The 12,672-nt window shown below is 42.9% G+C and overlaps 1 long non-coding RNA gene across 1 annotated transcript in view; it reads left to right on the top strand.

Annotated features, from left to right (window-relative positions):
• LOC148971461 (uncharacterized) overlaps window positions 1–12,672 on the top strand; it is a 64,967-nt gene extending 52,295 nt beyond the window's left edge. Inside the window, exons 2-3 of the long non-coding RNA XR_016147025.1 lie at window positions 6,370–7,080; window positions 11,809–12,672. This is a non-coding gene — a long non-coding RNA (uncharacterized LOC148971461). The remainder of the gene's footprint in view (window positions 1–6,369; window positions 7,081–11,808) is intronic.

Raw genomic sequence — 12,672 nt, 5'->3', positions numbered from 1 at the left:
GCTAGTCGACTAGTTTTGCATAACAGTCGACGACTAGTCGACTAGTCGTTAAATGGTTTATTCTAGGGGTGTGCGACTGTCACGGGTGACAAAATCGCTTGGCGATCGGAACCCTCCTCAGACTCGCAAGTTCCCAAGGGGAACGGATTGTGTGCAACACACCACTGCAGTTCCGGGCGTGATGGAATCATGCCTGCACTGATTAGCGCTAATGCCCTGCAGGTGCGAGAGAGAGAGGAGCGGCACTCACACAGGTTTCCTGTTTGACGAGTCAAGATAAAAGGAGACAGACAGAAGGGAGAGGAGGGAAAGGGAGAAATGCCCATTTAAGCTTGCTGGATCAGAGTGATTGTTTGTAGGAAGCCTGCTGGTCTGAGCTATCGACTGGATCTGTGCTGGGGAAGGAAAGAGCAAAGATAAGTGAACTGATTTTAACTTATGAACATTTAAACCGCTTGAAGAGGATACAGTGAGTGTGGATCTGACTGTTGGAGGAGCTATGTGTTTCAGAGTGTGTGGAGGAGGAATTGAAAGTGAAACCCCATGTAAAGTGAGCACAACAAACAGAGCGAGGCCTCTGATCAGCCCTACCGTGTGAGTGAATTGCAGTGCTTTTGCCTTATTGATACACATTGATTTATTGCTGTGGAATTGAAGTGAACACAAGTGTGCTGTGTCTTTGTTGAGAAGTGGCCCTTATCCATGCTTACATGTTCGTGGAAGGTTATTATATCTGCCCCCGTCAGAAGCCCAGAGTGATACAGTGAACTGAAGAGAGAGTACTGTGTACTGTGAATGTCCTCACTTGTTCTATTCACTGTTTGAGCCCAGAAGCACACAGCATCGCTGGTAAAGTAATCGTCTAACCCACTGTCGCCCTACTGTGAACTGAGGAGAGAGTACTTTGTACTGTGAAGATCCCCACCTGTTCTACTTGCTGTTTGAGCCCAGAAGCACACAGCATCGCTGGTAAAGTAACCTTATGACTCACTGTCTCCCTATTGTGAACTGAAGAGAGAGTACTTTGTACTGTGAATATCCTCACCTGTTCTACTTACTGTTGAGCCCAGAAGTATACAGCAATGCTGATAAAGTAATCGTTTAACCCACTGTCGCCCTACTGTGAACTGAAGAGAGAGAGAGTACCCTGTACTGTGAAGAATCCTTACCTGCCATACTTATTGTATGAGTCCGGAAGTCTGCAGCACCGCTGGGGGGAAAAGTAAGCTTTTAATCCACTGCTTCATTACTGTGCACCAACGAGAGTACCCTGTACTGTGAAGAATCCTTACCTGCCATACTTACTGTATGAGTCTGGAAGTCTGCAGCACCGCTGGGGGAAAAGTAAGCTTTTAATCCACTGCTTCATTACCGTGCACCAACGAGAGTACCCTGTACTGTGAAGAATCCTTACCTGCCATACGTACTGTATGAGTCTGGAAGTCTGCAGCACCGCTGGGGGAAAAGTAAGCTTTTAATCCACTGCTTCATTACTGTGCACCAACGAGAGTACCCTGTACTGTGAATAATCCTTACCTGCCATACTTACTGTATGAGTCCGGAAGTCTGCAGCACCGCTGGGGGAAAAGTAAGCTTTTAATCCACTGCTTCATTACTGTGCACCAACGAGAGTACCCTGTACTGTGAAGAATCCTTACCTGCCATACTTACTGTATGAGTCCGGAAGTCTGCAACATCGACGAGAGTCTCTTGAACTGTGAGAAACCCTTGGTTTAATAAAGATTGTTACTCCTTTGAAACTTACCTCTGTCTCTGTGGTCCTCTGTTGTGTGCCTGTGGTGTCAGCTCCTCACGGTGGTGACTCGGTTAGAGGGGGGGTGGTTGGTCACCCGAGCGTTCCTCCCCTCGACCTGTGACACGACAACACGAATAGTAAATGTCTCCACGATCTGCTTTTGAAGAAATATGGTAGTAGTAGTATCGTGTTACAGTGCATTCTATCAGTTCTGGCGTCTCTCAACTGTACAACGCGACGTAGCCTACACATCACACGTTAAGGAATAGGTACGGGACACTGCAATTCACAAAAGTTCATTGTTTGCATAAGCCTTGCCGGTTAAACTTGCCGGTTAAATTCACGCGCTGTTCTAACGTGCGCTTTCCTGAGCGCGCGGCATATCCCCGACGCTCACAGGCATTAGAAGCCTGTCAAACAGCGCCTGAATACTGGACTAAGTTATCTTTCAAGTCTTATTATGCTAATACTGTTAAATACACACAATTTTTACATAAACAGAATTGGTTATGTCTAAAGTGCAGCCTCCCCATATAGAAAGTGAAAGCAAACATTTGAGAGAAAATCTGGTGCTAATATGCGTCTATATTAATTAAACACGTCGCGTGCTGGTCTAAAAGCGAGAGTAGTACTCGTATTTTCCGCACTATAAAGCGCACTTAAAAGCCTTTAATTTTCTCAATCCGGCCTTTTCTCAAACTTTATAATCCGGAGCACATTATATATGGATCAATTGCTCGCGCTCGTGTCCATCTTATGCCCGCTTTGTCACACGGCCAGTTCAACCTCGTATAAAATATCTCCCGCTCACGAGCGCTCTCTCTAACACACACACGAACAGACACTGCTGTCAGCAGGCTGCGAATGTAAGTTACGTGCCCGCCCCGCGCGCTCACGCTTAAATAAATGCCTCACCTCCCACGCCGCGCACTCGCTGCATTCCCTTTAGCACATCTAGTGGATGCATAATGCAAACCCAGTCAAACGTTTGAAAAATGTTCTAAAATAGGTCATTGAAGGTGCGCCTTATAGTGCTTATAGTATACTGCCGCTTGTATTTAAAGGGATAGTTAACAAAAAAAATATATCTATATATATGTCATCATTTTGTTTCCGACTAGTCGACTAAGGCCAACAGCGCCAACTAGTGGTTGTGACAGTCGACTAGTCGACTAGTTGATGAAACCCCTAGTCCACGGCAAAAAAAAATTCAGTTTGTGTGAACAAAACAAAGTCTATGAATCCCTTTGCAGGAAAATTCACTGATTACAGTTCCAGCAGAAACAACTGCATGATTGAACAATTCAGTTCTGATGACACTGACAGAATTATAGTTTGCTTACCAGTGTTCAGAAGGAAAAGAAGAAAATAATGTACATCACCACTCTTGGTTAGTGGATGAGGTGCTGAATGATGACCAATGGGATGGCAGGGTACAGTTTCTTCACTCATTGACCCTCAGCGATTGTCCTCGCGATCCTGACGACGGCAGCTTGATTCAACGAGGCCACAATCCCAGCTGATCGAGACGCAATGAGAAGACGAACACACACGACCCTAACTGACGACTCAGCAAACGTTTTCTTCACACAATCAGCAGCATTCACTGTTTCAAGTTCGTTTGAACAAGTGAAACAAAAACTGTTTTAAACAAAGAAAACACGAAAGTAATTGCCTCATACGCGACTGAAACTCACTGAAACTAAACGGATCTTTGCTCAGCTTCACGAACGAACACGGCAGAAAACTCGTTTTAACACTCACTTAAACAACCTAGTTCACATAAACGAACACTCAGAAGCAACGTCATGCAACTCCTATGTCTGTCACGGGTCTAAACTCGACTTTTTATCTTGACCGATTACCCGAAGTCGACGTTCATCTTCAGCTTCCCGCTGCTCTTCTTCTCCCTCTCAACTCACTCCTCGTGCGACCTGTCATAATCCCAAAATGGCGGCGCCCGTGGCAAACGTCAAAATAAAAATCTTCACAATTTTAATCACAAATTTCTAGATCCCCTACACATCTCCCAAGAGCTTGGATCTGGTGTTGGGAGAGGCCTTTTTTGGCTGCTGAAGTTTCCGCCCCTATACGGAAGGAGTGGCTTGAGAAATTCTTTGTGGAATTCCTGAAAGTTGTAGAATTGTAGAACAGATTTTAGGTATTTCTGGAACCAAAAGCATGTCACGGTTTATTGGATTCGTCTATGAACAGGGGTTCCAGAGGAGATTAATCCAGAGAACAAGTAACCTGATGGACCCGACTTATAGGCCCTTAACACTATTAAGGTAGGAAATAAATTAGGTGATAAACATAGAAAAATCATGGAACGGCATGTTATAAGAGACACGGAATGCTTTAAAACATCTCCAAGCGGTTAGGTAGAATTGGAGGTTCCTGGGAGAAACTGCTTGGAGGATGGTGTCGAGTGATGCGTCGAGGAGGGGTTTTAACGGGTGGGTTATGAGAATATCAGTTCTGAATAGCGAGGAACTGGGGTTGGGAGGTGATCCGCCTCTGGAGCCAGTGTCCGGGATTTCTGAGATGATCTGATGCTTTGAGACACTGGTGGTGGTTCCATGGCGACGGCGTTGGACGGAACGCGCATCAGTGTTGCTGTGAAGAGAGAATGTTGTGGTTTAGTTTGAATGAGAGAGCTGGGAAGCCATGGCTGCGAATGTCAGCTGCGGCCACACGCTTGGATTACCATGAGCAGCTTGGAAATGAAAATTAGTTTAAGGATAGAAAGGAAAGGAAGGTTGATAGAATAAAGTGTGGGCTTGTGCTGCAAGCGGGCTCATGGTTGTTTGAGCTACTGGAGCTGCCACGTGAAGTGGGCGGGATTATATCCTGTAGGGCAAACTGTTGAAATGGTTGGGTCTGTGCTGCTAGTGGCAATAGCCACGCACTAGTCGCTGCAACGGGGACTGGAAGTAACTGAAAAGAAAAAGGGGTTATGAACAGCGGGAGTATGAAACTGAGAGGCTGTGGGGAGGCTGCTGGGCCCAGCTGCATGTGGCGCAGCGGCCACAGAAGCCGCGGTGAAGCGCTGAGCCTCGTCGAGAGGTGGGAGTGGACCTGCCACAGCAAATTCTGAGGCACGGCCCAGGCTCGCTGAAGGCCTGTTGCTGCGGCTCAATAAGCGATGCGAGCCAGATGTTGTGGGCGAGGATGGCGGCGGTGTCTGGGGAGGCGGCTTTTGGACCCTGCAGGCTTTGCTCTACCTGTGAGCCATCTAAGGAGTTGGTGTGGACTTTGGAGAGAGATTGGCTGACTGTAAGGTAACTTACAGATCCCATAGTTCCAATTTGTTCTTTTTTTTTCCACAAAGCCTGTACGTCTGGATCAGCCAGCACTTACCTCAATTCTACTACGGTCCGTTTCCCAATAGGTGTGAGCGTCTGAGTGGTAGGCGGAGGCAGAGGAGGAATATAAAAGTCTTGCCGAGGAGTGACCTTGACGTCTTGGTGAGTGTAGGGCTGTTCTGGTAGGCGTGTGGCCGTGTGAAGAAGCCTGGCACTCAGGTGCGATGTCCGGTGTAGGAAGAATACTCCTGGGGCCAGTGTTCTGACGATTCATGCTACCCATCATCAACATGTGCTACTTACAGGTTATGCGCATGTGCAGACTCAGTTTTCTTCTGCGTTACCACGACCATAAATATATGCATCAATCTATGAGACAGGTCAAAGATGAATATCAAAGATGATTTTTTTTCACATCGTTTTAACAATTAAAACAGTATAGTATACAGTACTCATAACTGTATAATTGTATTTGTAGAAACAATATACAATAATGTCAGTTTTACTTGTTGTCAAATGTGATAATTGCTAGTTCCTTTAAAATATCAAAATTTATTTATTCCCCATGCACTTACCCTGCTTTAAATTAAATAACGATGTCACAATAGTATGAGATTTACACCATTATAGAAACAACAGAGAATGAATCGACATTCTCTGTGATCGATTCACGCTTGGGTAGCATTTATTTTTGACAAGGCAGCACAAATTGTCAGACTGCTATCGATTCGTGAATGGTAGCATTTTTCGACAAGGCAGCAGAAATTGTCAGAACAACAGCGAAAAGCAACGGCGAATCCCTGGGGATGTTTGTTTCCTCGTCAGATGAAGAACTTTGGTGTGACATGGTACAGACTGATCTCACGTAGCATTTACCTATTTTTTGACCTTTTTTTGCGCATGCGCGTGCGATCGGTGTTTGTGTTTGTAGCTCCGGAGAATTTCTTCACCAATCCTTGATTTTCTTCTTTACCACTTATTTATAAACAAGCACTTTCTATTTTTATATCATGTGAACTTGTCCTCGATATTATTCCTTATAAAAAACAATTGGATTGCTTTGATATCGCTATTTATATCCAACCTTCCGAATCCCGGCTACTAGCCTTTAGCCCGCTAGCATATCATGCGTGGCATCTCGCCTATTGGCTGTCTCATTTTACACCCGTTTCACTGAAACCTGAAACCTATTCCGGCATTTCAGTCCTAAATTAGTAGTGATATTTGTAGTATCACTACTAATTTATTGTTCATCAGTTATACTGGCAAACATATCAGATGCGTGTCTAACATTACCTCTGAGTGCAGGTGAAGACACGTTAGAGCTCTTCACGGTGAAGCAGGAGCTGGAATACGTTGAGAAACAGATCCGTGGTCTGCTGGTGAAGCAAGCCGAGCTGTTGGATCGGCGCTCAACGCTTGAAGCATCATGCGGCGATGCTCACAAATCAGTGGTTAGTAACGTTAACTCTTTGACTCCGACTTCGTCTACTCCGTATGTTACTCTGCCCAGGAGGACGCGATTATCCCGGGCTTCATTCACTCTGGCACCGAAACAACAACATGGACCATGGATCACACAGCGGAAGACACGAGACAGGACCAGAGCTGCCTCTCCGCCCCTCCCGGTCTTCGAGATCTCCACCCGGAACCGCTTCTCCACTCTTCGCGAGCCGGAACGCGGGAGCGAACGACATCAGGCTGCGGCAGACGGAGGCTCTGAAGAAGGACTACAGGAGCCTGATCGAGACGGTACGCAGCACAGCGCCTAAAGCAGCGATCATCGTGTCTGGACCACTTCCCACGTACAGACAAGGACAGGAAAGGTTCAGTAGACTATTTGCTTTAAATGAATGGTTAATGTCATTGTGTAATGAACAGAAACTGCTCTTTGTAAATAATTGGCATCTGTTTTGGGAGAGACCCAGGCTGTACCGTGCAGATGGACTCCATCCCAGTCGAATCGGAGCGGCTGTGCTGTCGGACAACATCTCCAAGACGTTACGCACCAGATGACTAGTAAGTCAAAGTCCAAATCACAGCCTTTGCGGTCCAAACTTAACTAATATGCATAGTGTGGAACATTATATAGAAACTGTGTCTATTCCTCGTTTAGTGAAGGCAAACAATAAATCTAGTGCAGGATCTAGCAAAAATATTATTGTAATTAAACCAGAAAATCTAAATATCAGTGAACAAAAACAATTTCTAAAGCTAGGTCTCCTAAACATTAGATCGCTCACACCTAAGGCGGTTATTGTAAATGAAATGGTCACAGACAATAACTTCGATGTTCTGTGCCTTACTGAAACCTGGCTTAAACCAAATGAGTATTTCGGTCTAAACGAATCTACTCCGCCAGGATGCTGTTCTAAACATGAGCTTCGTCTGATCCAGGGGCGGAGTGGGACCAAAAAATCTACCGGGAAATTTCGTAGACCACCGGCCCTCGTCGCCGGCACGATTAGCCAATAGCATTTACAGTTTTACTGATTTAAAGGGAACTTTGTTGTACTAGTATGCTGGAGTAAAGTTCATAAATGGTTGTTCTTTCCCATAGTACTTTCTAAAACTAGTTGGGTGGACTCTGTGCCTCTAGGGGGGTTCGCGGGCATGCTCCCCCGCAAGAAAATTATGGACATTTTAAGGTTATAATGCATCAATCTCATGCTCTCTGAGAGATCAAAATTAAGACCCATCAACTGCTCGTTGAACAAAGAAAAAACATTAATTTGTTCCAGGACAATAAAGAGGGCTCAAATATTTTTTTAGTTATGAGAGTCTCAGTTTGCATTACATTATCAATGGTGTTTTAGGATGCCAAACAATTATTATAATAATGTAGCCTAATAATGATTTATAATTATTCCTATGACGTACTGTAAAATCCATAGCCTATGTTTAAATGAAAATGAGTATTTCAAAAGTATATTTTAACCTACATTACACTATAATATAGGAAAATTAAAATACTTTTGTCCTAATTTCTTCACTTGCAAGAAATAAACCCTTGAGCTTTTATTTAGGAGAAAACACCAGATGATCGCGAGAGCAAAGTAATCACGCAGAACAAACTGGATGCTATTCTAATGTCAGTTATTATAATGGCGCAACGCCATATGGTTTCAATTTTAGTTTGTTGGCAAAATATAACGCTAGAGACCTTAATGTTAGGTTTTACATTTTACATCTTTACATATCTGTGTTGGGAAAAGGGAGAAGAGAGAGTTCGGCAAGGCGGATTCGAACTCGCGTTCAGCGCATCAAAAAGCTGCATTCAAACACTTCACGCCCTACGACCTACGCCACTGAGGCTGTTCTTTGACGGGTGTCGTTTTGCTGTAAAGACAGGCATTTAGTGCAAATATATGCTCCGTTATAAAAAATGTAAAAAGAAAATTGTTTTCTTCCATGGGCCATGGCGAACTTCCAATAAATACATTTTATCAGACCGGGCCGGCCCTCGCGGCCTCGTAACACTACCGGCCCACCGGGAAAACTCCCGACTCTCCCGATTGCCACTCCGCTACTGGTCTGATCGGTCGTGGCGGCGGTGTTGCAACAATCTATAAAGATATTTTTAATATTACTCAGAAAACAGGTCACAGGTTTAATTCATTTGAAGTACTTGTGCTAAATGTTACACTCTTAGATGTAAGAAGGAAATCCATATTATCTCTAGCCTTGGCTACTGTATATAGACCTCCAGGGCCATATGCTGAATTCCTAAAAGAGTTCGCAGACTTTCTATCGGATCTAATGGTGAATGTCGATAAAGCAATAATTGTTGGAGATTTTAACATACACGTGGATAATACAAATGATGCTTTAGGGGCTGCGTTTACAGACTTATTGAACTCCTTTGGAGTCAAACAAAATGTCAGTGGTCCCACTCATCGTCTAAATCATACACTAGATTTAATTATATCATATGGAACCAATCCAACTGATATAGATATTACACCGCAAAGCGATGACGTCACTGATCATTACATGGTGACTTGCATAATATGTACTGCTGAAATATGTCATGTTGCGCCACGTTATAGACCAGGCAGAACAATCCTTCCAACCACTATAGATAGATTCTCAAATAGCTTACCTGATCTATCTAAGCTGCTAAATGAACCAAAACAAACAGATGAATTAGAGGAAATGACTAGCAGTTTAAGCACCATTTTCACTAGTACATTAGATATTGTTGCACCAATTAGATTAAAAAAGGTTAGAGAGAAAACTAAAGCACCATGGTACAACAGTGCTACGCATGCTATCAAGAGAGAAACCCGTAAGTTAGAGCGTAAATGGAAACAAACTAATTTAGAGGTCTTTAGAATCGCGTGGAAAGACAGTATGTCACGTTATAAAAAGACACTAAAAACAGCCAGGGCTGAGCATCTCCGCAAACTAATAGAAAATAACCAAAATAATCCAAGGTTTTTATTGAACACCGTGGCTAGACTAACAAATAAACAGACATCACCAGAGCAAAATATACCGTTACAGTTTAGTAGTAATGATTTTATGAATTACTTCAATGAGAAAATAGAAAGCATCCAAAACACACCCAGATAGCAAACTGACATTGAATCAACGTGGAAATATGACATCGAAACAACGTTGATCTGACATTGTTTTGCTCATCGAATTAACGTTGAACCAACGTCAGATGCGTCATTCTTTCAAAACTAACGGAAAATCAACTTGAAATCAACGCGTTGTTTCAACGTTATGAAAGCAAACCAATTTTCGATTTTCATTTAGCTTTGAAGAATGCCGCGTCTGACGTTGGTTCAACGTTAATTCGATGAGCAAATCAACGTTGTTTCAATGTCATGAGAGACGTCGTTTCCACGTTGATTCAATGTCAGTTTGCTGTCTGGGCAATTATAAATGTACAATCCTCTATGGTGTCTTATGATTCAGCTTCAATAATGGCCCCTCCAGAACAACTAAACCGCTTTACAACGATAGGACAGGAAGAGCTAAATAAACTTATCATTGCATCTAAACCAACAACATGTTTATTAGATCCAATACCCACTAAACTACTGAAAGAACTGTTACCTGTAGTGGAAGAGCCTCTCCTCAATATTATTAACTCGTCTTTATCTTTAGGTCATGTTCCAAAAATATTCAAGCTTGCAGTAATAAAACCTCTCATTAAGAAACCGCAATTAGATCCAAATAACTTAGCAAATTACAGACCCATTTCAAATCTTCCATTTATGTCCAAAATACTAGAAAAAGTTATGTCCGCTCAATTGTGCACTTTTTTTGCAAGAAAATGATATCTATGAAAAATTCCAGTCAGGATTCAGACCGCAGTACAGAAACTGCGCTAGTTAAAATTACAAATGATTTACTTTTAGCTTCTGACCAAGGCTGTATCTCAATACTAGTCCTACTTGATCTTAGCGCTGCGTTCGACACTATAGATCATAAAATACTCTTGGATCGACTACAAAACTACACTGGTGTTCTGGGACAGGCATTAAGCTGGATTAGATCGTACTTATCGGACCGTTCTCATTTTGTCTGTTTAAATAGGGAAAAATCAAAGATAACGTCTGTAGACTATGGAGTACCGCAAGGATCGGTTTTAGGCCCTCTGCTATTCTCAATATATATTCTGCCACTTGTTAATATTATAAGAAAACATGGAATTAATTTCCACTGTTACGCTGACGACACTCAATTATATATTTCATCACGACCAGACTCATCTAAATTGACAGAGTGTCTCAAAGATATAAAATGCTGGATGACGCGTAATTTCCTGCTATTAAATTCTGATAAAACGGAGGTATTACTTATTGGTCCAAAAAACTACTCACAAAACCTCTGACAATACAACTTTAATATAGACGGATGTCCTGTTACTCTATCCACTACAGTAAAAGACCTGGGTGTTATACTAGACCGCAACTTGTCTTTCGAAAATCATATTTCATGTGTTACAAGAACAGCCTTTTTCCACCTTAGAAACATTGCTAAGCTACGTAACATGCTATCTGTTTCTGATGCAGAAAAGTTAGTTCATGCATTCATGACCTCGAGACTAGACTACTGTAATGCTTTATTAGCCGGTTGCCCTGCATCGTCAATAAACAAGCTACAGTTAGTACAAAATGCAGCTGCTAGAGTTCTTACTAGGTCAAGAAAATATGATCATATAACACCGATTTTATCATCTCTACGCTGGTTACCTATTAAGTTCCGTATCAACTACAAAGTACTACTACTGACCTATAAAGCCCTAAATGGTTTAGCTCCTATGTACTTAACGGACCTTCTTTCGCCCTAAAATCCACCGCGTTCCTTAAGATCACTAAATTCAAGGCTTCTGGTCATTCCTAGGATATCTAAGTCCACTAAAGGAGGGAGGGCGTTCTCGCATTTAGCTCCAAAACTCTGGAATAGCCTTCCCGATACGGTCCGAGGCTCTGACTCGCTGACACAGTTTAAAACTAGATTAAAGATGCATCTCTTTAGTCAAGCATTCACATAATGCTTACCTTTTAGTCCTCTGTTATGCCATATGGAACCGTTTGCCACTGAAACGCATTTCCGCGACAGTGGGGCTCGACAGCCTTAGTCAAACGGGTTGGCGCGTATGGTTGGGTTGCGGTGAGTTTGTGAGATAGTGGTTTTCTAACACCGACTCCCGTACAATGGAAATCATTATGAACATCAGCTATGCTAATTATCTCCCATCTGCCTTTCTGCTGTTATGGCGTTCGTCAGGTCCAGTTTTGTATCCAGCCTCTCACGGGGATTTCGGATGCCCCAACAACTGTGACGAGAAGACCAGCGCCTGTGAAGAGACGACTCAACGCCGGCGATATGTTATGGAGACGTTTTATATATAAACAATATTTATATTTGATATTTATATATAAACAATATGAATGTAAGCCAGAGGAGAACTGGCCCCCGACTGAGCCTGGGTTCTCCCAAGGTTTTTTCTCCATGCAATCTGATGGAGTTTTGGTTCCTTGCCACTGTCGCCTTGCTTTTGGCTTGCTTTTGGCTTGCTTAGTCGGGGTTATTTAGTATTTGATATTTAACAATATTATTGATCTGTGTTGTACTACTTTCATGTTATCACTGTGAAGCTGCTTTGATTCAATCTGTATTGTGAAAAGCACTATATAAATAAATGTGACTTGACTTGACTTGACAGACTGATCTCATGAAGTAGCGTGTGTATGACACGCCAATTCGTATTTCCTTTTTTGGCGTGCTATCAAGACGCATAATTGCTTTTTAGCGTGTTTATGAATGCCGTTGACTTAACGTTATTACTGTATATATAAATATATGACTTACCTCAACCCCGTCCCTAAACCTAACCGTCACTGGGGTTAATGGCATTTATGACTGTTCCCTTACCATCCTAGGAAAAAAAAGATCGCTCCCCAGATGTAGATCTACATTTTGCTTCGTTTCGCGCGGACATTTGACGGCGTGTACAGACACGTGAAATCACTCAGACGTTAATGGCGTAGACATACACGCATACACGAGGATACACGCGGATAGCTCAAAATGTGTAGAGATAACACGCCACTTGACTCGAAAGTGGCGTGTATGTTTATGCAAAAGTCA

This window comes from Pimephales promelas, chromosome 17, assembly GCF_988280905.1.
Source record: "Pimephales promelas chromosome 17, fPimPro1.hap1.1, whole genome shotgun sequence".
In the NCBI taxonomy this organism is placed as follows: Eukaryota; Metazoa; Chordata; class Actinopteri; order Cypriniformes; family Leuciscidae; genus Pimephales; species Pimephales promelas.
This window is presented reverse-complemented; position numbering and strand designations above follow the sequence as displayed.